At 41.4% G+C, this 27,382-nt stretch overlaps 1 pseudogene; it reads left to right on the top strand.

Moving 5' to 3' along the window:
* The first annotated feature begins 20,985 nt into the window (after positions 1-20,985).
* On the top strand, positions 20,986-21,104 carry LOC131275707 (5S ribosomal RNA; annotated as a pseudogene).
* The last annotated feature ends 6,278 nt before the right edge of the window (positions 21,105-27,382 follow it).

The following is a 27,382-nucleotide window of genomic DNA, read 5'->3' as shown; positions in this document are numbered from 1 at the left end:
ACAGGGAGAGAGTGCTCAAATGCACAGCATTTATTTTTAGGTTGATTGTAAAATTTTGGAAAAGGATGGTGTTTATGGTAGCACATTATTGTGAGTGTAATTAACAACACTGAATCATAGATGTGAATGTTGTTAAAAGGGACATTTTAGGTCATATATATGTTAATACTATAAAAATTAAAACATAAAATATAGGACTGGATACACAATGAACCCTCCTGTAGATGAGGGTGTATAGCTAGTACAATTTTTATATTTTTTCATCAATTGTAGCAAAGATACCACACTAATGCACAATATCAACAATGAGGGGATGTACAGGAATGCTGTACTTTTTACATGATTTGCCTGTAAACCTACTTCTCTAATTAAAATTTTTAATATAAAAGAAAAATAAAAAAATAAATAGGTGAACAAAGCACAATATAGAAATCATAAATCCTACACAAAAAATATTACCGACACTTAACATGTTCTGCAAGTATCCCCTTGGTAACTGGTTTCCTTATTAAAGTAGCCATGATTCTGTCCATGACATTTTCTGGATGAGCTTGTGAATGCATCATCACTTTTGCTGCATTCTACTCATCCAAGTAAATCACAAATCTCTGCCAGATTTATTTTAGGGTTTGATGGTAGGAGATGCAAAGCCACATTGCAATGGACATGAATACAGAAGGGATGATTGGTACCATTTTTTGCAAGCAAGCTATCAAGTCCAATCTCCATTCCCAATTATTCCTGAATACTCCACATCTAAACATGCTCACTCCCATCTCAGGATTCCCCAAAGTCCCTCCCATTTGTGATGATAATCTCAGCATACCAGCATGTCGTGATCTATATCAGATCTTGATGTAGATCTTTAGATATGGCTTCTTTTGATTTTGAGAAGTGGGAATTGAAAAAATGCATTATATTTCTTACACACACTTAAAATTGTGAAACCTATGGCTATTTGACAGCAAATTGATTCATCACACTTATTCCAATCCATATCAGAATGGACAGCTATTCCTGAACTCAGTGCCTCTACCAGTACCCCCATGCCAGTACATTATCTAATTAACTTACTGACGTGCCAGTGAAAATGGTGAATGGAAAATTACAGCAACTGTGGAGTAAAAAGGAGAAGACAAGCAAGGACAGTCCCTATAGGCATGAGGGTTCAGATCACATAACCAGATGACCATTTCCAGCTGCAGCCCTAGTTGAGAGGGATGCAAATATTGAATGGATGGCACAAGAGGAAGGTGACTATCGATTACAGTAGCAGCGATTGGATTCTGTAGCATGTTTCACTAATCCTTGTGTATCAAGTCTTTTGTAGAGATTTAACCCCTTTAAAGACTTTGACATAGGAGAATTCATATAAAACATGAACAGCTCAGCATGGTACAAGAAGTAGACAGCTTCAGACATTTGTGGTGCCTGGAATCACATCTTCTTAATCCCAACACGTAAGCATTTATAGACAGTTCTTTGGAGGCTTACATTCACTTTCCTCTTTGGTTTGACAGCATCTTGTCTTTAGTGCATGAGGCTTCAACTCTCTTAAGGATCTTCAGACGTGAAACATGCTAGTAAAACGTGCTCATACCACTTGCAGAGAAATAACATCCCGTGCAAAGACTCAACCAACGGGGATTGATAGTTAAGGGATAAATTCCCCCGCCTGCACTATTTAGACAGAAAATTCTGAGGTGTTACGAACGTCCCAGAGGATACTACACACAAAGCCAACTGCATGACCCCTTTTAATACCAAAGTCTGTATTAAGGGGCCCATAGTGAAAATATTTGTGTGTGGGGGGAGTTTGCTAATCCTAGCAATCTGAAAGCTATGTTTTTGTGAGTTTGGGACTGAATCTAATTTTATTGCCTTGTAATACTGGAAAATTCTGAACTTGCTGCTACTTAAGTATAAAGACATGCTTTTTCCTCTACTTCTTGTGTGAGAATTTCATTCACTCAAGTACGTCCTTAGTCTCTTTCTCAATATCCTGCCCTCTGGTCTTAAGTCTGCCATTGAAGCCAAGAGACCACTTTGAAGACTGAGTTCTCTGGAAGGTGAAAAATTTCTAATTTTCAGCCCATGTGCTGAACTCACAGCCTTCTGTACTCATCTATATGCCTGCATCACAAAGAGCACTCATTGAGTTCAAAGAAAGCAATGCCACAAGGATAAATAAAAGCAGAATGCAGAAAGCGTCAGAGAATGAGACTCAAGCAGATGTCCCTGCTGCTCTTTTTCTTATTTCTTCTCTTCTTGAGATATCAGTGGAAACTTTTTCATTCAGTAAACAGCACACATTAAAAAAGAGCCAGCCTAAAAAGAAATTAAGAAAATTCTCTGGCAATTTTAAATCTCATCAAAACCATTAAGTTATGCCATTTAAAATAAGTTCATTTGAAAAAGTGAGAGGGGCAGGGAAAGATGGTGGCTGAGTGAGCTTACCTGAGGGTCTCTCCTACAAAGAAGCAGCTGGGCAGTGTTGGAGGTTCTCCAGGACCAGGCTGTTTTGGGATTTTTGCAGGGCAGGAAGTGTCTGGACATCGATTTGGTGGGAAGGTAATGGAGAGGATTAGTCTATAAGATATAATTGAAACTCTATTGCACAGAGGTGAGAGCTGTGCGCCGGTCGCTCCCTCCTGGGGTGGGTGGAGCTGCAGAACTGGTGCTGCAGGCCTGCTTTTTGGAGGCTCTGTGGTACTGGGGAATTCGCAAGCCCTGAGCGGGCTGTTAGGGGTTTGACAGGATGGGACGTCTTTGCAGACCGATTTGGGGAGACAAACGGGGGTTTTGTTGTGAAGCAGGGAATTTTTGGTTGTGGACACAAGTAATAGCGCTTCTGCCTGGAGCCCACCCCCACAAGCCCGGCTGCTGATCACCAGTGGACTTAGATTGCTGGCAATAAAGGGATGTAAACAGGAGGCTGTTACAGGGTGTGGTGGGGGGAGGACACGTCTGGAAGCCAATTGGGGGAATATTTTGTGAAGCTTAGGAATTTCAGGTTTGGACTCTGTTGTCAGTGTTTACCACTGGAGCCCCACCCCCGGGCCTGGCTTCTTTTCTGTGTCATTAAATTGGCTGCAGTGTAGAGGCGCCCTCAGGTGGCCCTTCCAGGGGCTTACAGGGTGGGAGCTGTCCTGAAGCCAAATTGATGATACATCCACAGAATAGACTCCAGTGAGTGAGTGAATTGTAGGGTTCAGACACATAAGATAGAGTTTGCAGATCTGACTACCCCAATAGGGCTGGTACCCAGCTGCGGGGATCCCTGAAGGCTGTATTACACTGTGGTGCTCCCAGGCTCCCTGTTGACCAGATTTGAGGTTGCCAGGTGTGAGTCCCCTAAACGCTGGTGGCCCACACCCCAGAGACTCACACCTCTTGAGTCTTCAATATCTCACAATTTCCATCCCTGAATCCATCATGCCCTAGGGTCCATCTGAGGTCCTTGAATGTCCTAGCCCTCAACGTTTGTTTTTTCTTTTTTGTTTCATTTTGTTTTGTTTTTATTTTCATTTTATCTTATTTTTTATTTTTTATTTTTTTAATGTCCTGATTGCTAACATAGTATTATCCCCTAGTCTTTTCTCCCAGCATATCCCCCAAAGTCTTTTTTTTTTCAGTTATTTAGGGTTTTTTGTTGTTGTTGTTGTTGTTGCTGTTGTGGTTGGTGTATATCTTTTTTTTCTTTCCCCTACCTGTTCCCCGCCCTTTACCCACCCCCTTTTTCTTTCTTCGTTTCATCCCTTTTTTTTTTTTTCTGTTTTTTTCTCTCTCTTGTCCGTCATTTTCTTCTTATTTTATTTTATCTTAATTATACAATAGGTGCTGCAGGGAACACCTCACATGTACTGGGTTTCCTCATCCTCCACTGCCTCACCTCTGTGTGAATTGATTTTGACTACCTACACTATCCCCTTTCCCCTACATCTTGATATCCTCCATCATCTACTGTCTCTCCTATATTCCACCTCCCTTTATTTGATCCACAAAGTGTCTAACTCTTAATTTCTAATACCTTTGTTTTGTTTTCTGTCTGTTATCCACTCTTGAAACTATTGCCTTTCTTTTCTCTTTCCCTCTCTCATGAAAATACTAGCTTTTTAATTCATACCATATTCCTCCCATATTCAGTCCACTACCTCATTATAGGTACTCTACCTATTACTATAACTCTACACAACTTACATGAATCTAATATCCATCCTCCCAGATCTCATATTGTTGCTCTGTTAACATTTATCTCCAAGACTACTTTACACTTTTTCCTTGCTTACACAATTGCCTTTCCCTGGCCCTAATATTTTCCTTTAAAGTGAACTCAACCAGCAATAAGAAATTAGAATAAGGAGAACAAAGTGACAAAGATAAGATATAACACTTACGCAAAAACAACAGCTAATTAATCCCCAAGACTAGACAAAGAAGGTAAGGAACTGATTAAACCCGTCAAGATAAAATGATGACCACACAGAAACAAAAATCTACAAACCAAACCAGTAATCAGGAAAACATGGCTGAATCCAATCAAGAAACTAAAAATCAGGAAGGGGAGCAGAACTTCACAGAAGTAATGAAAGGTCTGAGAACATTTATCACCGATAAATTTAATGAAGTAAAGGGAGAGGTTAACAACATGAAGGCAACACTTGGAAGGGAAATTGCACACATATGCAAAAAGATAACAGATATGATGGGAATGAACACCACAGTTCAAGAAATCAAAAATACACTTGCAGCGAATATCAGCAGACTAGAAGAGGCAGAGCAGAGAATTAGTGATGTGGAAGACAGTACATCGGAAATCAAACAGATAGTAGAATTGGTCGATAAAAAGATAGAAAAAATCCAGCTAGGACTTAGGGAACTGAATGATAATGCAAAACGCTCAAACATACGTATTATAGGCATTCCAGAAGGAGAAGAGAAGGGAAAGGGGTCAGAAGGAGTGTTGCAGGAAATAATGGCTGAAAACTTCCCAAATCTAATGAAAGAGACAGAAGTACATATCCAAGAAGCACAGCACACCCCAATCAATATAAACCCCAATAGGCCCACCCCAAGACATATGCTTGGCAAATTATCCAACACTCAAGACAAAGAGAATATTCTAAAAGCAGCAAGAGAAAAGAAAACCATCACATACAAGGGAAGCTCCATAAGACTAAGTGCTGATTTCTCTGAAACTATGGAGACAAGAAGGCAGTGGTATGATATAGTCAAGGTACTAAAGGAAAAATATTTCCAACCAAGAATACTCTATCCAGCTAAACTAGCATTCAAACATGATGGAGAGTTCAAAATATTCACAGACAAACAGAAACTGAAAGAGTATACCAACAAGAAACCTCCCCTTCAAGAAATTCTAAAGGGAGTTCTGCAGGAAGAAAGGAAAAAACAGGACAGGCAGAGTTGGAGGAGAGTGTAAGAGCAACAAAAAAGTCAAAAAGAGAAGGGAAAAAAAAAGCAAACAAAGTATGACAAACACAAGTCCAATCAAAATACGGCTAACACAAATAATTCCTTGAAAGTAATAACACTGAATGTCAACGGATTAAACTCACCTATCAAAAGATTCAGACTGGGACATTGGATAAGGAAATATGACCCATCTATATGCTGTCTGCAAGAGACACATCTTAGACCCAGAGACTCATGGAGGCTGAAAGTGAATGGTTGGAAAACAATCATACAAGCAAACAATAACCAAAAAAAAAGGCAGGAGTACCTATATTAATATCAGACAAAATAGACTTTAAATGTGAAACAATTGTGAGAGACAAAGAAGGATACTACATTTTAGTGAAAGGGACAATCTGTCAAGAAGATCGAACAATCATAAATATTTATGCTTCTAACAAGGGTGCCTCTAAATACGTGAGGCAAACACTGGAAAAACTAAGTGAAAGAACAGATGCATCTACAATTAAAGTGGGGGATTTTAATACACCACTATCAACTCTTGACAGAACATCTCAAAAGAGCATCACTAAGGAAACAAAACATTTGAACAGTATCTTAGAGGAGCTGGCTCTAATAGACATATAAAGATCATTATACCCAAACACAGCAGGATATACATTTTTCTCAAGCACTCATGCATCATTCTCCAAGATAGACCATATGCTAGGCCACAAAGAAAGGCTTAATGAATTCAGAAAGGTCGAAATCATACAAAATAATATCTCTGACCACAGTGGAGTGAGCTGGGAATTTGCAAGGGTCAGAGGCCCAGATTTCACACCATGATTTGGAAATTAAACAGCACACTCTTAGAAAAACAGTGGGTCAAAGAGGAAATCTCAAAAGAAATCAATGACTACCTTGAAACAAATGATAATGATAACACAACATACCAAAACTTATGGGATGCAGGAAAAGCAGTACTGAGAGGGAAATTTATACCCATAAATTCATATATCAAAAAAGAAGAAAGAGCAAAAATTGAAGAACTAACTGCACATTTGGAAGAATTAGAAAAAAACAACGAAGTAATCCAACAGGAAGAAGAAGGAAGGATGGGAAACAGACTTTGGCCCAGTGGTTAGGGCGTCCGTCTACCATATGGGAGGTCCGCGGTTCAAACCCCGGACCTTCTTGACCCGTGTGGAGCTGGCCATGCGCAGTGCTGATGCACGCAAGGAGTGCCGTGCCACGCAAGGGTGTCCCCCGCATAGGGGAGCCCCACGCGCAAGGAGTACGCCCGTGAGGAAAGCCGCCCAGCGTGAAAAGAAAGAGCAGCCTGCCCAGGAATGACGCTGCCCACACTTCCCGTGCCGCTGATGACAACAGAAGCGGACAAAGAAACAAAACGCAGCAAATAGACACCAAGAACAGACAACCAGGTGAGGGGGGGGGGAATTAAATAAATAAATAAATCTTTAAAAAAAAAAAAGAAGAAGGAAGGAAATAACAAAGATAAGAGCAGAACTAAATGAAATAGAAAATAAGAAAGCACTTGAAAAGATAAACAAGACCAAGAACTGGTTTTTTTTAGAAGATCAACAAAAATGACGAACTTTTAGTGAGACTACCAAAGAAAAAAAGAGAGAAGATGCAAATACACAAAATAAGAAATGAGAAAGGAGATATCATCACTGACCCCACAGAAATAAAGACTATCATAAGAGGATACTTTGAAAAACTGTATTCCAACAAAAATGAAAATTCAGAGGAAATGGACAAATTCCTAGAAACACATAAGCAGCCCATATAGATGAAAGAAGAAATTGATGATCTCAACAAACCAATCACAAGTAAAGAGATAGAATCCGTCATTAAAAACCTCCCAACTAAGAAGAGCCCAGGGCCAGATGGCTTCACAGGTGAATTCTACAAAATATTCCAGAAAGAACTAACACCAATCCTGCTGAAACTCTTCCAAAAAATCGAAACTGAAGGAACATTGCCTAACTCCTTCTATGATGCCAACATTACCCTAGTACCAAAGCCAAACAAAGACACTGAAGAAAGGAAAATTACAGACCAATTTCTCTAATGAACCTAGACGCAAAAACACTTAACAAAATACTTGCTAATCGTATTCAACAACACATTGAACGAATTATGCACCACAACCAAGTGGGATTTATTCCGGGTCTGCAAGGATGGTTCAACATAAAATCAATCAATGTATTACACCATATAAACAGATTGAAGGGAAAAAATCACTTGATTATATCTATAGATGCAGAAAAAGCATTTGACAAAATACAGCACCCTTTCTTACTAAAAACTCTCCAAAAGATTGGAAAACAAGGAAATATTTTGAGCATGATAAAGAGTATATATGAAAAACCTACAGACAACATTGTTTACAATGGAGAAATCCTAAAATCCTTCCCTCTAAAGTCAGGAACAAGACAAGGATGCCCATTGTCTTCCCTTCTATTTAACATTGTCTTAGAAGTACTTGCTCGAGCACTGAGACAAGAACCAGATATAAAAGGCATTCAAATTGGAAAGGAAGAAGTCAAAATTTCATTATTTGCAGACGACATGATCCTATACATAGAAGACCCTGAGAGGTCTACAACAAAGCTTCTAGAACTCATAAATGAGTTTAGTAAAGTCGCAGGTTATAAGATCAATGTGCAAAAATCAGTAGCATTTCTGTACACCAAAAATGAGCAAGATTAGGAGGAAATCAAGAAACAAATACCATTCACAATAGTAAATAAAAAAATCAAATACTTAGGAATAAATTTAACTAAAGATGTAAAAAACTTATACACCAGGAACTATACAAGACTCTTCAAGGAAATCAAAGAAGACCTAAATAAATGGAAGAATATTCCCTGTTCATGGATAGGAAGACTAAATATTATTAAGATGTCTATCCTACCAAAGCTGATCTACACATTCAATGCAATCCCAATAAAAATCAACACAGCCTTCTTTAAGGAACTCGAAAAACTAACTATGAAATTTATTTGGAAAGGAAAGAGGCCCCGAATAGCCAAAGACATATTGAAAAAGAAAAACGAAATTGGAGGAATCACACTACCTGACTTCAAAACATACTACAAAGCTACAGTAGTGAAAACAGCATGGTATTGGCATAAGGAGAGACACACAGACCAATGGAATCAAATTGAAAATTCTGATATAGAACCTCATATATATAGCCATATAATGTTCGATAAAGCCACCAAACCCTCTCAACTAGGAGAGAATGGCCTATTCAACAAATGGTGCCTGGAGAACTGGATATCCATATGTAGAAGAATGAAAGAGTACTACCATCTCACATGTTATACAAAGATCAACTCAAGGTGGATCAAAGACCTAAATATAAGAGCCAAGACCATAAAGACCTTGGAAAGCAGTGTAGGGAAACATCTACAGGATCTTGTAATAGGAAATGGCTTCATGAATATCACACCAAAAGCACGAGCAGCAAAAGAACAAATAGATACATGGGACTTCCTCAAAATTAAAGCCTTCTGCACCTCAAAGGAGTTTGTCAAGAAAGTAAAAAGGGAACCCACACAATGGGAGAAAATATTTGGCAACCATATATCTGATAAGAGACTTATAACTTGCATATATAAAGAACTCCTATATCTTGAAAATAAAAAGATAAACAACTCATTTAAAAAATGGGAAAAAGATTTAAACAGACACTTCTCCAGAGAAGAAATACAAATGGCTAAAAAGCACATGAAAAAATGCTCCAAATCTCTAGCTATCAGGGAAATGCAAATCAAAACTACAATGAGATACCATCTTACTCCCATAAGATTGGCAGCTATGAAAAAAACAGAAGAATACAGATACTGGAGAGGATGTGAAGAAAGGGGAACTGCTGATGGGAATGCAGAAGGATCCAACCATTCTGGAGGACAGTTTGGCGGTTTCTCAAAAAACTAACCATAGATTTGCCATATGACCCAGCAATACCACTGCTGGGTTTATACCCAGCAGAACTGAAAGCAAGGACACAAACCGATATATGTACACTAATGTTCATAGCAGCATTGTTCACTATTGCCAAAAGTTGGAATCAACCCAAATGCCCATCAACAGATGAGTGGATCAATAAAATGTGGTATATACATACAATGGAATACTACGCGGCTGTAAGAACAAATACACTACAAACACACATGATAACATGGATGAATCTTGAGAACCTTATGTTGAGTGAAGCAACCCAGGCATTGAAGGACAAATACTACATGACCTCAATGATATGAAATAAGCAAGCTGCCTCAGAGAGCTAGAGACTGGAAGATAGGCTTACAGGAAATCGGGGGTGGAGGAAGGATATGAGCCGACGTCTGCAGGGGTGGAATCTATGATGAGCTGGCGGTAAGTATGAGCACAAAGAAGAGATAAAATGGGGGCAAGGGGTTGCCTTTGGGTGGGGATTTGCGTGGTTGAGGGGGCTGGGGAAGGGCAGATGGGTAATATTACCCAAAAAATTGGGGGGAGGGAGGGGCAACATACGAACATAGGAGAGTGTCAGGTGTTGGTTGAGAGTAAAATGCTGAGAAAATCGTATCAAAATATAATTAGGAGGGTTACCTGTTTAGGATGCTCAGTGGGGATGGTCTGATGCGGGATGGACTCCTGGGGAATGTCTGAATGCTCATTTTGCCAGGGTGGGTTGGACCATTGGATAGAGACACACGTAGTGAGAGTGGGGGTGGCCCCACATCCTGGGGAGGACTAATGCCATCAAATAGAGGGAACTGTATCTCTTGAGAGAAAGGGTGGCTCCCAGGGCATTAGGGCAGTTGAGCAAGTCAGGCCCTGAACACTGTTGCAAGTATCTCTGGACGTGGCTCCTCGGGAAATGGAGATTGGCTGTCGCTGTGGGCCCCAAGAGGAGGGGAAAATGGATGTTGAATGGATGGAACCAAGGTAAATGTGGGGGTAAGAGAGGAGTTTCATGAGAGTACACAAGGATGGATATAAAACATGTAATATTACACCAAAAACATATAGGGTATGACAGACTAATAATGTAAACCATAATGTAAAACATAGGATAACTAAAAATTTAGAAAACTGTATATCCTAAAGTATGGACCACAATGTAAGCACAGATGTCACCTTGTTTGAAAGCTATTGTCTCAGAGTCTGTACATTAGTTTAAATAAATATGATATGAATAAGTTATAAGACTATCGCTGTGGAAGGGAAAAGGTGTGTGGATGTGTGGGAGTACTGTATATTTTATATATGAATTACTGTGATCTAAGGCTCTTGTGAAGATAAGTTCAATAATTAGGAAAAAAGAAAAGAAAAAGATAGGATGCAGAATTTTTCCAAATCAATACGTATTCTAGATCTAAACTTTAAACTCATGGCTATATTCCATTTTACTAGTAAGGGAACCTGACATTATACTGGGCTTTGCTTTTCAGGAAGTTTTGGATCACAGAGTGGTTCAACAATGGTGGCGGAGGAACATGGACAGGCGATATATGGTTGACAGGGAGTTATACAGGGCATATGTCCAGGGTGCATGGTAATGTTTGGATATACTCATAGTGGAAACAATTAAAAACAACAGCTGGGGGGGGGATATGGGTTCCTGGCCAGGGTTGCTCTGTCGTGGTCCCTAGGGGAGCAGCATCAGTCCCCCAGGTGCAACGGTAAGAACCAGGAAGGAATTAGGGTCCAACAGTGAGCCCCTGATACTAATGACTATGCTTGTGAGCCTATACACCTGAAATAAGAACAAGGCCTAGAGCAGCACTGTGCCTGGGAGTTTCCTCCTGACAGCCTTCATGTTACTAAAATGTGGCCAGTCTCAAAGCCAAATTCAGCATGTAGATGCAGTGCATTCCCCCCAGCGTGGGACATGACACCCGAGGATGAGCCTCCCTCGCACCGAGGGATCACTACCAAATACCAGCTGATGATGCAACTAGAAAATGACCTTGAATTAAAGGTTCAACACAGACCAGCAGAATGTCTCTGTGTACATATAATAACAGGACTTTAAAATGCTGTTTGACCTAATGTAAGGGGGAAATGGAAAGGAGAAATGAGTTTATATGGCTATGAGTCTCTAAAAAAGAGTCTGGAGGTTGTCAGAAGGATTGCCCTTATGCACACCTGAGCAGAGTCTCAGAGACAGATAAAGTAGATACAACCCCATGTATTGGTTCTTTTGAGGGCTAAAGAGACCCACGGATTCTATGGTCATGGGAGATGGGGTTCACTGCCATGACAGTTGGCCCTTCTTTGGAGCTGGTGTTTCTGTGTGATGGAACTGGACTCAGATGGGATCTCTTTTCACAAGACTTTCATGCTACTTTATTGGAATTGTAGTTGGTGCTGGGGTTTAAGATATATCTAGGGGATTTGAATCTCTGGACTGACAATATGATAGCCAGGCCCTGAGCCTCAACAGACTTCAACTTCTACACTCTGATTTATTGGACTTACCCCACTCAGCTAACATGGAGTTGAAGAATGTCAACCACCACACCATGGAGCCTAGAGTGCCTACAACTGAAAGCAGGAGGATTGCATCCAGTATCCATGTGGAATCTAAGCCCCCTCTTGACATAGTAGTGCAATGAACACAACCAATCCAATGACCACAGGGAAAATGTGGCATTGGTGTGGGAAAAGTGGCCATGGTGGCTGCTGGGTGCGGGGAATAGGAGGAAGAGATGAGATGTGGAGTCGTTTTCCGGACTTGGAGTTTCCTGGGTGGTGCTTAACGGACAATTATGGGACATTGTAGATCCCCCCAGGGCCCTACTGGATGGAACATGGGAGAGTATGGGCTATGATGTGGACCATTGACCATGTGGTGCAGCGATGCCCAGAGATGTACTTACCAAATGCAATGGATGTGTCATGATGTTGGGAAAGACTATTGCTGTGGGGGGAGTGCGGGGTGGGGGCAGTGGGGTTGAATGGGACTTCATATTTTTTGAATGTAATATTTTTAAAGAAATGAATATAAAAAGACACAATGGATGAGGTTAAAAATATATCTGAGGCATAGAACAGCCAATTTGAAGTGGTAGAAGAATGAATAAGTGAATCTGAGAAGAGAAAATCTGAACTTTAGAAGACAGAACAGATAGAAAATTGAACGGAAAAAACTGAACAGGAACTCAGGAAATTGAATGATGACATGAAATGCAGAAACATAGATATTATTGGTGGCCCAGAAGGAAAGAAAAAAGGAAAGAAGCAGGAAGAATATTTAAGGAAATAATGACAAAAGACTTTCCAACCCTTATGAAAGATATAAATATCAATATCCAAGAAAGAAAACATACTGTAAACAGAAAAAATTCAAATAGACATGCACTGAGACACATATTATTCAGAATGACAAATACTAGAGATAAAGAGAGAATTCTGAAAGCAGCAAGAGAGAAGCAAAGCATCACATACAAAGGAAGCTCAATAAGACTAAGTGCCTATGTCTCATCAGAAACCATGGAGGTGAGAAGAAGGTACTATGATGTATTTAAGGTACTGAAAGAGAAAACCTGCCAGCCAAGAAATCTTTATCCAGAATTACTGTCCTTCAAAAATGAGGGTGAGTTTAAAATCTTCAAAGATGAATAAAAACTGAGGGAATATCTTACCGAAAGACCAGATTTACAAGAGGTACTAAAGGATGCTACAGCCTGAAAGGAAAAGACAAGGCAGAGAGACTTGGAGAAGATTGTAGAAATGAAGACTATTTGGAAGGATAAATTAAAGGGTAAAAAGACAAACAATAGTCAGATATGACAACAGAAAGTCAAAGGATAAAATGGATGAAGTTAAGTAATGTCTTTATTATAATAACATTGAACATTAATGGATTGAAATCCCCAATCAAAAGACATAGACTCACAGAAATGATAAAAAAGACCCATGGGACTCACCTCACATGTAAAAACACAATCAGGTTGAAAGTGAACGGTTGGAAAAAGATATTCCATAGAAATAGTAATAAAAAAAAAAAAGATCTGGATTAGTGATAGTAATATTTGACAAAATTTGAATTACAAAACTGGTATAAGAGAATATTTGACAAAATATTAAATGCAAAACTGTTATAAGAGATGAAGAAGATCACTATATATTAATAAAAGGATCAATTCACCAAGAAGAAATAACTATAATACATATTTATGCACCTAACCTGGGTGCCCCAAGAGGCATGAAATGCACTCTGGCAAAACTGAAGGGAGAAATACATATTTCTAAAATAATAGTTGGAGACGTCAATACACTATTATTGGCATTGGATAGAAAGTCTGAACAGAGGATAAATAAGGAAACTGAAAGCTAGAATACTGTGATAAATGAACTTGACCTAACAGACATTTACAGAGCATTACGTCTCAAACAGTAGGATATATGTTCTTTGCAAATACTCATGGATCTTTCTCCTTGATAGACCATTTGATGGCTTACAAGACAGGCCTCAATAAACTTAAAAAGATTGAAATTATACAAAACACTTTCTCTGATCATAGTGGAATGATGCTGGAAATCAATAGTGGATAGAAACAGGGAAAATTCATAAATATATGGAAATTAAACAACAAACTTTTAAATAATCAGTGAGTCAAAGAAGAAATTGCAAGAAAACTCAGTAAATATCTCAAGATGAATAAAAAATGGGAACAGAGCATATCAAAACCTATGGGATAGAGCAAAATAGTGCTGAGAGGGAAATTTACAGGATTTAATGCTTACATTAAAGAAGAAAGAGCTGAAATGAAGTCCTAATTCTACACTTTTAGGAACTAAAAAAAAGAACAAAGTCAAAGGAAATAAACAATAAAGACCAAAGCAGAAATAAATTAAATTAAAAAAACAAACAAAACAAGAGAGAATCAACAAATCCAAATGGTTCTTCTATAAGATAAACAAAATTGACAAACCATTAGCTAGAATGACAAAGAAAAAGAGAGAGAAGATGCATTGACATGGCAGTAATAAGAGAGATCATGAAAGGATACTATGAACAACTAAATACCAACAGACAATGGAGATGAAATGGACAAGTTCCTAGATATACAGGAACAAACTACTCAGATCCTAGAAGACACAGAAGACCTCAAAAAACAAATCACAAGAGACTGAAACAGCCATCTAAAACCTCTCCAAACTGAAGTGTTCAGGACAAGATGACTTCACAGGTGAATTTTACCAATCACCCAAAGATGAACTAGTACCAATTCTGCTCAAGCTCTCCCAAAAAATTGAATAGGAAAGTATACTTATCAGACTAATTCTATGAAACCACCATCACCTTAATAACCAAACCAGATAAAGTTAATACAAAAAAAATGGAATTTATAGACCAATTTCTCTAATGTGTTTAGATGCAAAAATCCTCAAAAAAATACTTGCAAACCAAATCCAAAAGCACATTACCACCATTATATACCACCTTCAAGTGGTTTTTATTCCAGGCATGCAAGGGTGGTTCAACACAAGAAAATCAATTAGCATAAAAAACCACATTAATAAATTGAAGAAAAATCACATAATCCTTTTCAATGATGCAGAGAAGGCATTTGACAAAATACAGCATCCTTTCTTGACAAATCTCTCCAAAAGATAGGAATAGAAGGAAGCCTTCTCAATATGATATAGTGCATATATGAAAAACTCACAGCTAGCTTGAGCTCAATGATGAAGGAGCACTTTCTTGCTGAGATTGGGAACAAGACAAGGATGCTCACTATCATGACTGTTATTCAATATTTTGCTAGACGTTCTACCTAGAACTATTAGGCAAGATGAAGAAATAAAAGGCACCCATATAAGAAGGAAGAAGTAAAATTTTCACTATTTATTGATGATAGGCTCCTATATAAATCCTCAGCATATGCATTCAATTTAATAGCAAGTTCAGCAAAGTAGTGGGATACGAGATTAATATGCAAAAATTAGAAGTCTTTCTATATGCTGCTGCTGAGCAATGTGAGGAAGAAGTCAGAAAAAATCCATTTATAACAAGTAAAAGAATCAAATATTTCAAATAAACTTAACTAAGGACATAAAGGACCTGTATTCAGAAAACTACAAAGCATTGCTAAAAGAAACCAAAGAACTAAATTAAAGGAAGCACATTCTTTGTTCATGTGTTGGAAGACTAAATATCGTGAAGATGGCAATTTGACCCAAACTGATTTACAGAGATAATGTAATCCCAATCAAAATACCAATAGGCCCCACTTTTTTTTTTACAGAAGTGGAAAGGCCAATTAGCTAATTTATTTGGAATAAGGGGCCCTGAGTAGTCAAAAATGTCTTAAAACAGAACAAAGTTGGAGAACTCTTATATGCTCACTTTAATTCACATTATTTGGCTACAATGGAAAAAACAGCATCATACGGGCAGAAAGATAGACATTTTGACCAACAGAACCCAAATAAGAACTTAGAAATAGATCGTTACATCTATGGTCAAGAGATATTTGAGAAGGCTGCCAAGCACACCCAACTGGGCCAAAACAGTCTATTCAGAAAATGGTGCTGGGACAACTGGATATCCATATCCAAAAGAAAGAAAGAGCATCCCTATCTCATACCTTGAGAAGAATTAATGAAAATTTATCAAGGACTTAAATATTGAGGTTGCAACCATAAAAGTCCCAGAAAAAGATCTCATGGTAGGTGGTAGTTTCTTAAACATTACACCCAAAGCACAATCAACAAATGAAAAACTAGAGAAGTAGGACCTCCTCAAAATTAAATACTTTTGTTCTTCAAAAGAGTCAAGAAAGTAAAAAGGTAGCCTATTCAATGGGAGAAAATATTTGGAAACCATATACCTGATAAGGGTTTGATAGCCATGTTATATAGAGAGATGACAAAATTCAACAATAAAAAAGAAATATAACCTAAACAAATAAAAGGCAAAAGACTTGAATAGAAATTTTTCCAAAGAGGGAATAAATACATTAAAAAGTACATGAAAAAAATGTTCAACCTCACTAGCTATTAGGGAAATGCTGACCAAGACTACAACGAAATAACATTTTACACCTTATAGAGTGACCATTTGAAAAAAGTCAGAGAAGTACAAGTGCTGGAAAGGATGTAGAGTATTAGGAACATTCCTTTACTGTTGGTGGGAATGTGTAATGGTGCAGTCTCTGGAAGACTGGGGAAACCTCAAGAAGCTAAATGTAGAGCTGCCATATGATCCAGCAATTCCATTACTAGGAATATATTCAGAAGAACTGAAAGCATGGATGTAAACTGACACTTGCACAATGATGTTCATAGCAGCATTACTCAAAATTCCTAAAATATGGAATTAGCCCAATTGCCCATCAACTGATGAATGGATAAGAAAATGTGGTGTATCCATACAAAGGAATACTATTCAACAATAAGAAGAAATGAAATCAATATGTATATGACAACATGAATGAACCTTGTGGACATTATATTGAGTGAAATAAGCCAGACACAAAAGGACAAATATTGTATGGTATCACTAATATGAACTAAATATGATGCACAAACTCATGGAGGGAAACTTTAGACTATAGGTTACCAGGAAATAGAATGTTGGTTAAGAATGGGAGCTGATGCTTATGTGTGTAGAATTTTTAATAAGGTTTATTGTAAAAGTGAGGAAATGAATAGAGTTGATCAGAACACATTATAGCTAGTATAACAAACACTGCTGATTTATAAATGTGATTGTGCCTGTAAGAGGTCTTCTTTGGACATAAATGTCAAAAGAAAATAATTTAGGTGATAATCCAAGGAATGTATAAATGATTTGGTGGTGGATGAAGATTAGTTTTAATAATATAAATATAAGAATGCTCTTTTACAAAGTGTTAAAAATATGGTGAAACACAGGAAAATTACAACTAATATAACCTATGAACAATAGCTAAGTGTAATGTGTTATTTTACAGCAATGGTAAGAAGATATTATTTCAATTCTAAGGGACAACTATAGGGGTTATAAGGGGGTCTTGTGAGCCTTCCTTTTGGAGTTATGAAAATGTTCAAAAATTGGCTGAGGTAATGACAGCACAACTCTGTGAGGAAAATGAGATCCTCTGAGGGTACACTTTGAATGGATTGTACAAAGCATGGGACTGTGTAACACAATGAATACTGTGGTGGAAGATGGACTGTAGTTAACAGAACAAATATAACAATGTTTCCTCATGAACTATAACAGATAATGCTAATACAGGGTGTTAATAAACAGGTGGGTTGGGGGGAAATATACCAAATGTAAGAAATGGGCTATAAGAATTATTTTGACAATACTCTTTCATAGTTCATTGTGAAATGAATGTTACACAACAATGCAAGCTCCTGGGGGTGGGCTGATTTATGGGAGCCCTTTATGATGATACACTTGTTTTTATTGTAAGTTCACAACTGTTCCTATACACTTACTGTTTACGTATGCTCATTATGAATGTTATACTTCAATAAATTTTAAATAAAAAAAGAAAATATCTGTGCAACAAATTATAGAGATAAATGCAGGTATTAAGGACTTTTTAAAAAAGCACAATAGAGAAAAACCCTTCTATTAATTCATAAATCAATAGCTGTGATAGAAATACCAAAAAGAGATTCTTTCCAATTGTCTGGGGGAACATTTACATCAATTGATAGAATTTACAAGGCCAAATAATAACTAAACTAAAAAAATTATGGTAATGCTTTCTATAATTATAAAGATTAGCACCAGAACAAATTGATCAGAAAGCAATATGCCTTTGCGATAGATTAGCTATTACAGTTAAAGATTCTTAATATTATGCAAGTGAATAGTCACAGAAAGATGGAGAGAAATAATTAAAGGAGAAAAAAGAGAATGCTTATTTGTAACTCAAGTCATTACTGATTTTTGAAAAAGATACTTAAAAGGATAAATGAGAAGTGTGTGGTGATATGGTATTGGACTTCCACTGAACTGATTTTTTTAAAAGCATTCTTTTTTCCCAAAGGCAGCATTCCTTAAAAAGAAATAGTCCTCCTTTACATGATAAACCACCCCAAAGAAGCACCAGCTTAAAACAACAACCTCTTTGGAATTTATGCTTCTCAGTTCCATTTGCTGCAACTTGAACTGAATCTCTCTTGAAGGAGTTTTTATGGAAAAATTACATCATCTTTACATCGTAGACTTAGATGTAATTGCTAGCAGAAGTGCAAGGCCACTAGACTCATGCTGGGCAAAGGACCATATACATAATTTCCAGGGCCCAGTGAAAAATTAAAATGCATGGCACCTTGATAAAAAAGAAGTTATGAACTTCAGGATAGAGACAGCAGAGTATTAAGCTACACTCAAGTGTCCTTAGAGGACAGAACCTGGCATGAGCACACAGATTGGATGCTCATCCCCAGTCAGGAGAAAAAATACTCCCTGACCTTGGGAGTGCATTTGAAAGCATGCATAGCTGCACCAATCATGGGGTAGACCCCAGCTTCGTGTGACTACTGAGCACTTGGCATGAAGCTGGTGTAACTAGGAATTTAGGTTTTAATTTAATTTTAACCTTAAATTTAGAAACTGAAGCAATATAAGATATGTTTGTTCTTTTTAACCCCATTTTATTGCTTTGACAGGACTATATAACTGCAGGGTGCCTAAGAGTTACCTCCTGAGAGCCTCCATGTTGCTCAAAATGTGGCTACTCTCTAAGCCAAACTCAGCATGTAAATGCATTACCTTTCCCCTAGGGTGGGACATGACTCCAGGGGATGAGCCTCCCTGGTCCCGAGGGATTACTACCAAGCATCAGCTGATGACATAACTAGAAAAGGACCTTGAATAAAAGGGTCAACTCAGAACAGCAGAATATCTCAGCCTTCATTAAGATCAGGTGTTAAAAACTGCTTTTTGACTTTGGATAAAAGGGGAAAATGGAAAGGGCAAATGAGTTTATATGACTGTGAATCTCCAAAAAAGAGTCAGGAAGTCATCAGAGGGGTAATGCTTATGCATGCCTCAGCAGGGTACCAGAGACAGCCAAAGTAGATAGAAACCCAGGTACTGGTTGAGGGCTACAGAGACCTACAGGTTCTGTGGTCATGGCAGATGGCTCTGGAGTTCAGTGCCATGTCAGTTGGTCCTACTTTGGAGTTTGTGTTCCTGAGTGTGATGGAGTTGGACTCAGATATGAACTTTCTACACATGCGTCTTCTGTGACTTTTATCAGACCTGTGGTTGGCGTTTGGGTTGGTGTATACTCAGGACACCTGAATCTCTGGACTGTCCATGTGACAGCCAGGCCCTGAACTTCAGCAGACTTGCAACTCCTACCCTCTGGTTTATTGGGCTTACCCTGGCCAGCTAACAGGGAGGTGAAGAAGGTCAACCACCACAGCAGGGAACCAAGAGTGCCTACAACTGCAAGCAGGAGAATTGCATCCATCATCCATATGGAATCTAAGCCCACTCTTGATGTAGAGGGGGACTGAACATAACCATCCCAGGGTCCACAGGATGGAGAAATAGAGTATGGATTAGAGTGGACTTAATGGTGTTCTGCTGGGGAACTATCGTGATTAGTAAGGGAAGAAATTGTAGTATTGATGTGGAGAAAGTGGCCACAGTAGCTGCTGATGGTAGGGAGAGACAAGAAGAGATATGATGTGGGGGCATTTTCAGGATTTGGAGTTGTCCTGGGTGGTGCTGTAGGGGCAGATGCTGGACATTGTGTGTCCTGCCATGGCCCACTGGGTGGACTGGGGGAGAGTGTAGACTACAATGGAGACTACTTTCCATGTGGAGCAGCAGTGCTCCAAAATGATTCACCAGGTGCAGTGAATGTGCCACAATGATGGAAGAGGTTGTTGATGTGGGAGGAGTGGATGGGGGGGTGGGGGTATATGGGGAACTCATATTTTTTTAATATAGCATTTAAAAAGAAAATAAAGAAGAAAAAAATGTTAATGCTTGAATTAAAATGTAAGTCTAAATACATAAGAAAGTTCAATGACATGAAGTTGAGAAGTTAAAATTTCTCAATACATGTTCAATATTAATCAGAGATGGAGAGGACACTATTTTGCATACATGGGATTAAACAAAATATATTATTAATATTAATCTCACTTCTTTTTTAAATTCTTTCTTAAATTAAAAAAATTTAAAACATACTCCTTCCTTTCTCTCCTGTCAATATGCCCCTCTCCCCCTTCCCCAGTAACCTGTAATTTGCTTGCTATCTCTGCGAATTTGTTACTTTTAGACATGATGTGGCAGTGATACCACACAATTTTTGTGCTCATGAGCCTTACTTATTTCACTGAACATAATGTTTTCAAGGTTCTTCTGTAGGAAAGAATATTTCATAACTTCATTTTTCTATGGCTTTCCATCAACAAATATATCAATTAAGAATTTTTTTTCTACTAGTCCATGTAATACTGCTAAATGTTTCAAGTGGAGCATACTGTAATAACTGGGGCGGGAGCGGAAGGCTGGCGGCTGGCAGCGCTGCGGGACACAGCAGGCTCTTGAGGCTGCCACTGGGGGCAGCCAGCATCTACGGCCATACCACCCTGAACGCGCCCCATCTCGTCTGATCTTGGAAGCTAAGCAGGGTCGGGCCTGCTTAGTGCTTGCATGGGAGACCGCCTGGGAATACCCGGTGCTCTGGCTTTTGCCACGCACCGTCCCCTCCCTCTCGCTTGCGCTCCTTTTGCCCGCCCCGAGCCCGGCTCCCCGCAGCCCTCAGCGCCAGGTATGCAGGCCCCCGGACCCCGGCCCCAACCCCAACCTGCGCGCGCCCTTCCCTGGCGGCGCAGCCACGCAGGCTGCGGCCACCCAGCCCTTCCTTGGAGCTCGCAGCCCCGCACCAACCCACACGTGGCTGGGGCCCGCGGGGGCCCGCGCCCACTGCACCTGGGCCCAAGAACCCAGGACCGCTAGACCTGTCGGCGGCCGGCCGGCCCTTCCTCCGGCCCGTGCCCTGTAACCGTGCACACAGGGCCTGCCCCTTCTCGCCTTTCCCCGCCTTGCTTTGGCACCACGCCCATGGGCCCCATGCCACAGACTTCCCGTGGCCCCCTGAGCCCAGGAGACAGGCCCCACCTAACCAGCCACCCACATCCCCTGGCCCCTTGGGCAGCGGGAAAGCGGGCGGCGCTCTCCCTCAGCCAGTGCGGTCGGTACCCCTGTGCCGACCAACGGGACACGGTCCGGAGCCCGCGAAGCAGACACACAGGCGCACGCACGCACGCACACCGGCACGTGTAGCCGCGGCCCATCGCTCCTCCTGCACGGGGCTGGCGGCATTCAGAGCCCAAGGTGCCTGGACACACCGCCGGCGGCGGCGGAGGCAGACCGGGGGCCACCTGGCTGATCCCGGGACCCACCTGGCTGAGCCCGGGTCCCGAGCCGGTGCCTTCCCCACCTGGTCCAGCCCAAGCACCAGCACCCGACACCCGGGCCCTCTCGGGCCAGAGCTCCCTGCCCTGCCCGGCGGACAGCCGCCGGTCAGCTGCCCGCGAGGCCTCTGGCCCGTGCCCCTCTGGCCCCAGCAGCAGCCCGGGGCCTGGCCCGTGGGCCGGGATCTGTGCTCGGGGCACGAGGGCACACGAGGGCACGGCGAGCAGAGGCGCTGGTCCTGGCAGCCCGGCTCCGCGGCCAGTTGGGCTCGCGGCTGGGAGACCGAGGCCCAGCGGTGCAGGGTGTCACTGGCGGCGGGCAGGTGTGCGGAGGCCGGGTTTCGCTAGCGGGAGACCTGAAGGAAGCGGCCTCCCGAGGGCATCTCCCCCACGGGGCGCGCGGCGCGGGTTGCAAGGGTCCCTCCCGCCGGCGGCAAGCGCCCAGGCGCCTTCTGGAAGGTCTGGCCGAGCGGGCGGCCGTGTCGCCCTCGACTCCCGCCAGGCGCATCTGCAGGAGCCGGGCGAGCTCCGCCGTCAGCAGGCGCTGGCGACAGCGAGGCCTAGGCCGGCGGAGGCCGGGACGCCTGCAGGGGCTCGGGGTGGCAGGGCAGCGGGCCCGGGGCCCCAGCTCTGCGGCCCAGGGCCTCTGCGAGGAGAGGCCCGTGCCCACGGCAGCCCGGCAGGGCCCAGGCGCAGGTGCTCGGGGACCGAGGCCACGCCCACCGCCGCGGCCCGGGGGCGCTTCCGCTGCGTGCGCCTCGGGGCCTCCCGCTGCGGCTGGGCAGCCCCCGGTGCCAGGTGCAAGGGCCTCTGCTCTGGCCCCAGCAGCGCAGGCCTGCGGACAGCCTGGCCCCGATCCGGCCACCTGCCGCTCTCCACCTGGCTCCACGGTGGGCGTTTGCAGCCAGCTCGGCCGCCCGCATCCGACGCCGGCTCGTGGCCGCCGCTCCAAGGGAGAGCGGCCGCTCCCGCGCACTGCGCGGCTGTGGGGCGTGAAGGCCGGGCGGCGTGCGGGGCGACCCCCGCCCTCCGGGTGGGCGTGGCTCCTGGGGGCGGCCCCGGCTGCCGAGGGCAGAGCCCGGGGCGAGGCCGGGAGCGCGAGGTCTGGATGCGAGGACCCGCTGCGACGGCCGAGGGCCCAGGGCCCGAGCTCCGGGGGTAAGGAGTGCGGGGTGGGGGCGTGTGTGTGGGGGGGGGGCCGGGGGCGTGCGGGCGCGTGGGCGGCAGGCCGGGACTGGGGCTGGCCCCCGCCTCCTGGGCCGGGGCGGTACCGGCTCAGGGGCGCCGGCTGGGCGTGGTGGCAGGTGCTTGGCCCGGGCGCGGGGTGGTGAGGCAGGGCCGGCCGGCAGGGGGCGCCGGCGCTCGCGCCTGAGCGGTCGCTGCGGGAGAGTCGGGGGCCGGTTGGCCTGGCACCAGGGGTGCGCGTGGCGGTCGGGGGTCCGCAGGGCGCCGTCCACCGACTGAGCCGTCGGTGGCGCGGGGGCCGCGCCGTGGGCCCGAGGGCGGAGCAGGTGCCGGTGACGTGTGGGCAGGCGAGCGGCGGGGGTCCCGGGAGCCAGTGGCGTGCGGGGGAGGGGGGGCTCGAGGCCAGAGCGGCGGGCGGTGGCGGCGGGCTGAAAGGCTGGCCCAGGCCTTTTTTGCATGTACGGACCACATTTTGTTTATCCATTCATTTGTTGATGGATTCGGGTTGATTCCAGCCTTTGGCTATTGTGACTAATGCTGCTGTAAACCACTGGTGCACAAATTTGCAACCCTGTTTTCACTCTATTTGTGTTTATAACTAAAAGTACCTAGAAGTGGGATTGTCAGGTCAAATGGTGATTGTGTGTATATTTACCTTTTTGAGAAACTACCATATTGCTTTCTACAGTGGTTGCACATTTTACATTCCCACCAGCAAGGAACCAGGATTCCAATTTCTCTGCATCCTCTCCAACACTTATTTTCAGTTTTTAAAATAATAAATGGTGTCAAGTGGCACTTCACTTTGATTTTAATTTGCATTTTCCTAAAGGCTAATATTTTGAGCATTTTTTCTTGTGTTTATTGGACATTTATATATCCTCTTTGGAAAAATAACTATTCAAGTCTTTTGCCCATTTTAAATTGCAGTTTGTCTTTTTGTTATTGCATGGCAACCATTCTATATATTTTTGTGATATTAAGCCTTTATCCAATATATGGTTTGCAATTATTTTCTCCCATTCTGTAGGTTGTCTTTTCACTTTCTTGATAACTTCCTTTGATGTGCAAAAGCTTTTAACTTTGATGAAATCACATTATCTATTTTTCCTTCTGTTTCATGTGCTTTATGGTATCATATCTAAGAATCCATTGCCAAATTCCATTTCATAAAGATTTGCATCTAATTTATCTTCTATGAGTTTTATAGTTTTAGTCCTCATATTTAGGTCTTTGATCCAGTTTGAATTGATTTTTTTAAATGGTGTGAGGTAGGGGTCTAATTACAGGCATCTGCATGTGGATATCCAAATTTCCCCATACCATATGTTGAAGATAATATTCTTTTCCCACTACATGTATCTGGCATCCTGGTCAAAAATCAAATTATGATAGATATATGTGTCTACTTTCAGACTTAAATTCTGTTCACTGATTTGTCTATCTTTGTACCATTACCATACTTTTTTGATTACTGTCATTTTGTCATACTATTTGACTGTTTTGACTATTCCAGGTCTCTTGCAGTTCCATATAAATTGAGGATCACTTTTTCTATTTCTACATAAAATGCTGTTGGAATTTTAGTAGGTATTTCATTGGGTAACAATTGACACATTATCAATGTGTTAATTCCTCCAATCCATGGGATGTCTTGCCATTTAATTAGGTCCTTGTTAATTTGGGAGTATTTATAGTTTTCAGTATACAAATTGTTAGTGTCCTTAGTTAAATTTATTCCTAGATATAATATTCTTTTAGATTAGGGGTTTGTAAACTTTTTGTTCCATGGACCCCTTTGCCAGTCAGGTGAAAACTATAGATCCCTTACTAAACCTATACTATACTGTGTATTATTGAATAAAAATATCACACCCACACCAACATGTCCCCACAAGAATTATGTTTTTTTTTTTGAATTTCAATTCAAGCTCATGGACCTCTGGTTAAGAACTCCAGGTTTAGGTATTATTATAAAGGGAATTAATTTCTTATTTTCCTTTTCAGATTATTCATTGCTAGTGTTTAGGGACATAATTTTTGCATGTTGCTGAATTCATTTATTAGTTCTAGTAGTTGTCTTGTGGATTCCTTTGGAATATCAGATCATGTCATATGCAAATAGGGATAGTTTTGTTTCAACCTTCCAATTTTATTTTTTAGCTTCTTTTTCTTGTCTAATTGCTCAGGCCAGAACTTCTAACAGACTATGGAAGAACAGTGGTGAATTAAGACAAGTGGGCATACTTGTCTTGTTCCTTATCTTAGAGGGAAAGTTTTCAATCTTTTACTATCGAGTATGATGTTCGTTGTAGTTTTTTCACAAATGGCCTTTATCATGTTGAAAAATTTCCTTCTCTTCCTACATTTCTGAATTTTTGTTGTTGTTGTTGTTATGAAAGGGAGCTGTATTTGGTTGAATGATTTTTCAGCAACTATTGCCACAATTGTGTGGATTTTTTTCCTTCATTCTATTTATGTAATGTGTTAAAATGATTGGTTATTATATGTTGAACAAGACTTGCATTGCATTCTTGGCATGACTCCCACTTAATATGCTTTTGGATTTGTTTTGCTAGTATTTTTAAGGATATTTCATCTCTATTCATAAGGAAAAGTAGTCTATAATTTTTTTTTCTGGTGATGCCTTTTGATCCTCTACTTGTTTACTTTGCTCTTGTTTTTCTGTTTCCTCAAGATGTAAATTAAGATTGTTAATCTGAGATCTTTGTCTTTTTTAAAACACACATTAATAGCCACACATTCACCCTGAGTATTGCTTTTATTGCATCCCAAAGTTTTGGTATTTTGAGTTTTTGTTTTTTTATTTTCTAAATCTTGAAATTTTTTAAACCCATGATTATTTTAAGAGTGTGCGGTTTAATTTCCACATATTTGAAATTTTTGCAGTTTTCCTTCTATTATTGATTTCTAATTTTATTGCATTGTGGTCAGAGAGGTTTCTTTTTTATAGTTCCAATATTTAAAATTTGTTTGGACTTCTCTTGAGCCCTAGAACAGGGTCTATCCTGGAGAATGACCTGTGAGTGAGGGCGCGGATTTCCGCGGAGGAGTAGAGCAGGAGCCGAGGACGCACAGCGACGCGAGGGACGACTGCGGAGACTCTGAGGATGGTGCGAACAGGTCTACTTTATTGGGGGATACAGCGCTTATATATGCGCAGGGTAACACCAAATAAGGCAAGGAGTGAGGGGAGAGTTGCTGATTGGCTGGGGGAAGGCGGGAAGGAGCTGGGTGGGGAGGGCTGATGTATCGGATGCCGATTGGCTGAAACTGCTGACGCGGCCGTTGCTGGGCAGGGGAGCCGCGGAGAGGTTATACTTTGGGGAGTAGGCGGGAAGTTCTGGGAGGCAGGGCAGAGGCTGGCTGATTGCTGCAGGGCACCTTCCCAGTGGTCCAAATGGTGGATGAAGATAGAGGGCCAGTGCTCAGGCAGGGCACCTTGGGGGCACTAATCAACCCGCACCAAGCACCCACCCAATGGGAGACAGTGCTTATCTCAACTCACCCGGCTTGCCCAATGGCGACGGGCCTCCCCTTCATGTGTGCCCTTGAAAAGAATGAGTATTCCATTATTATTGGGTGAAGTGTACTGTATGTAGGGTAGATATAGTTGGTTTATAGTGTTGTTAGGTCCTCTACTTCCTTATTGATCTTCCATTTAGATGTTCTACACAGTGTTGAAAGTAGTGCATTGAAATCTTCATATATTATTGTACCACTGTCTATTTCTTTCTTCAATTCTGTCAGTGTTGGCTTCATGTATTTTGGCACTCTACTGTTAGGTGTATATTTATTATAATTATTAAAACTTCTTATTGAAGTGAACCTTTTATAGTCATATAATATCTCTTTTAACAATTTTTAACTTTGTCTTGGTATTAATATAGCCACCCCTTCTCTTTTTGATGACTATTTGCATGAAATATTTCTTCCATCCTTTCACTTTCAAACTTATTTGTACCTATGGTTCTAAGATGGATTTCTTGTAAACAGCATACAGTTGGGTCATGTTTATTTATCCATTCTGCCAGTCTCTGCCTTTTGATTGGAGAATTTAATCTGTTCACTCTTAAGGAAATTACTAATAAGGCAAGATTTACTTCTGTTACCACAGTAATTGATTTATTATGTCATACATTTTGTGCCCACTTTTCCCCATTACTGCCTTCCTTTTCAGGATGACCTTCCATAAAGCCATTCCAAGTCACTTATCTTTTCTATTGTTTAGACATTTTTAGACATTTTCTTTATGGTTATTCTGGGGATTATGTTTAGCATACTAAATCTATTAAAATTTATCTGTGTTGATTCCAATTTCACCTCAATAGCCTGCACACACGTA

Source organism: Dasypus novemcinctus, chromosome 23, assembly GCF_030445035.2.
Source record: "Dasypus novemcinctus isolate mDasNov1 chromosome 23, mDasNov1.1.hap2, whole genome shotgun sequence".
In the NCBI taxonomy this organism is placed as follows: Eukaryota; Metazoa; Chordata; class Mammalia; order Cingulata; family Dasypodidae; genus Dasypus; species Dasypus novemcinctus.
The sequence above is the reverse complement of the archived record's forward strand: the minus strand, read 5'-3'. Positions and strand labels throughout refer to the sequence as shown.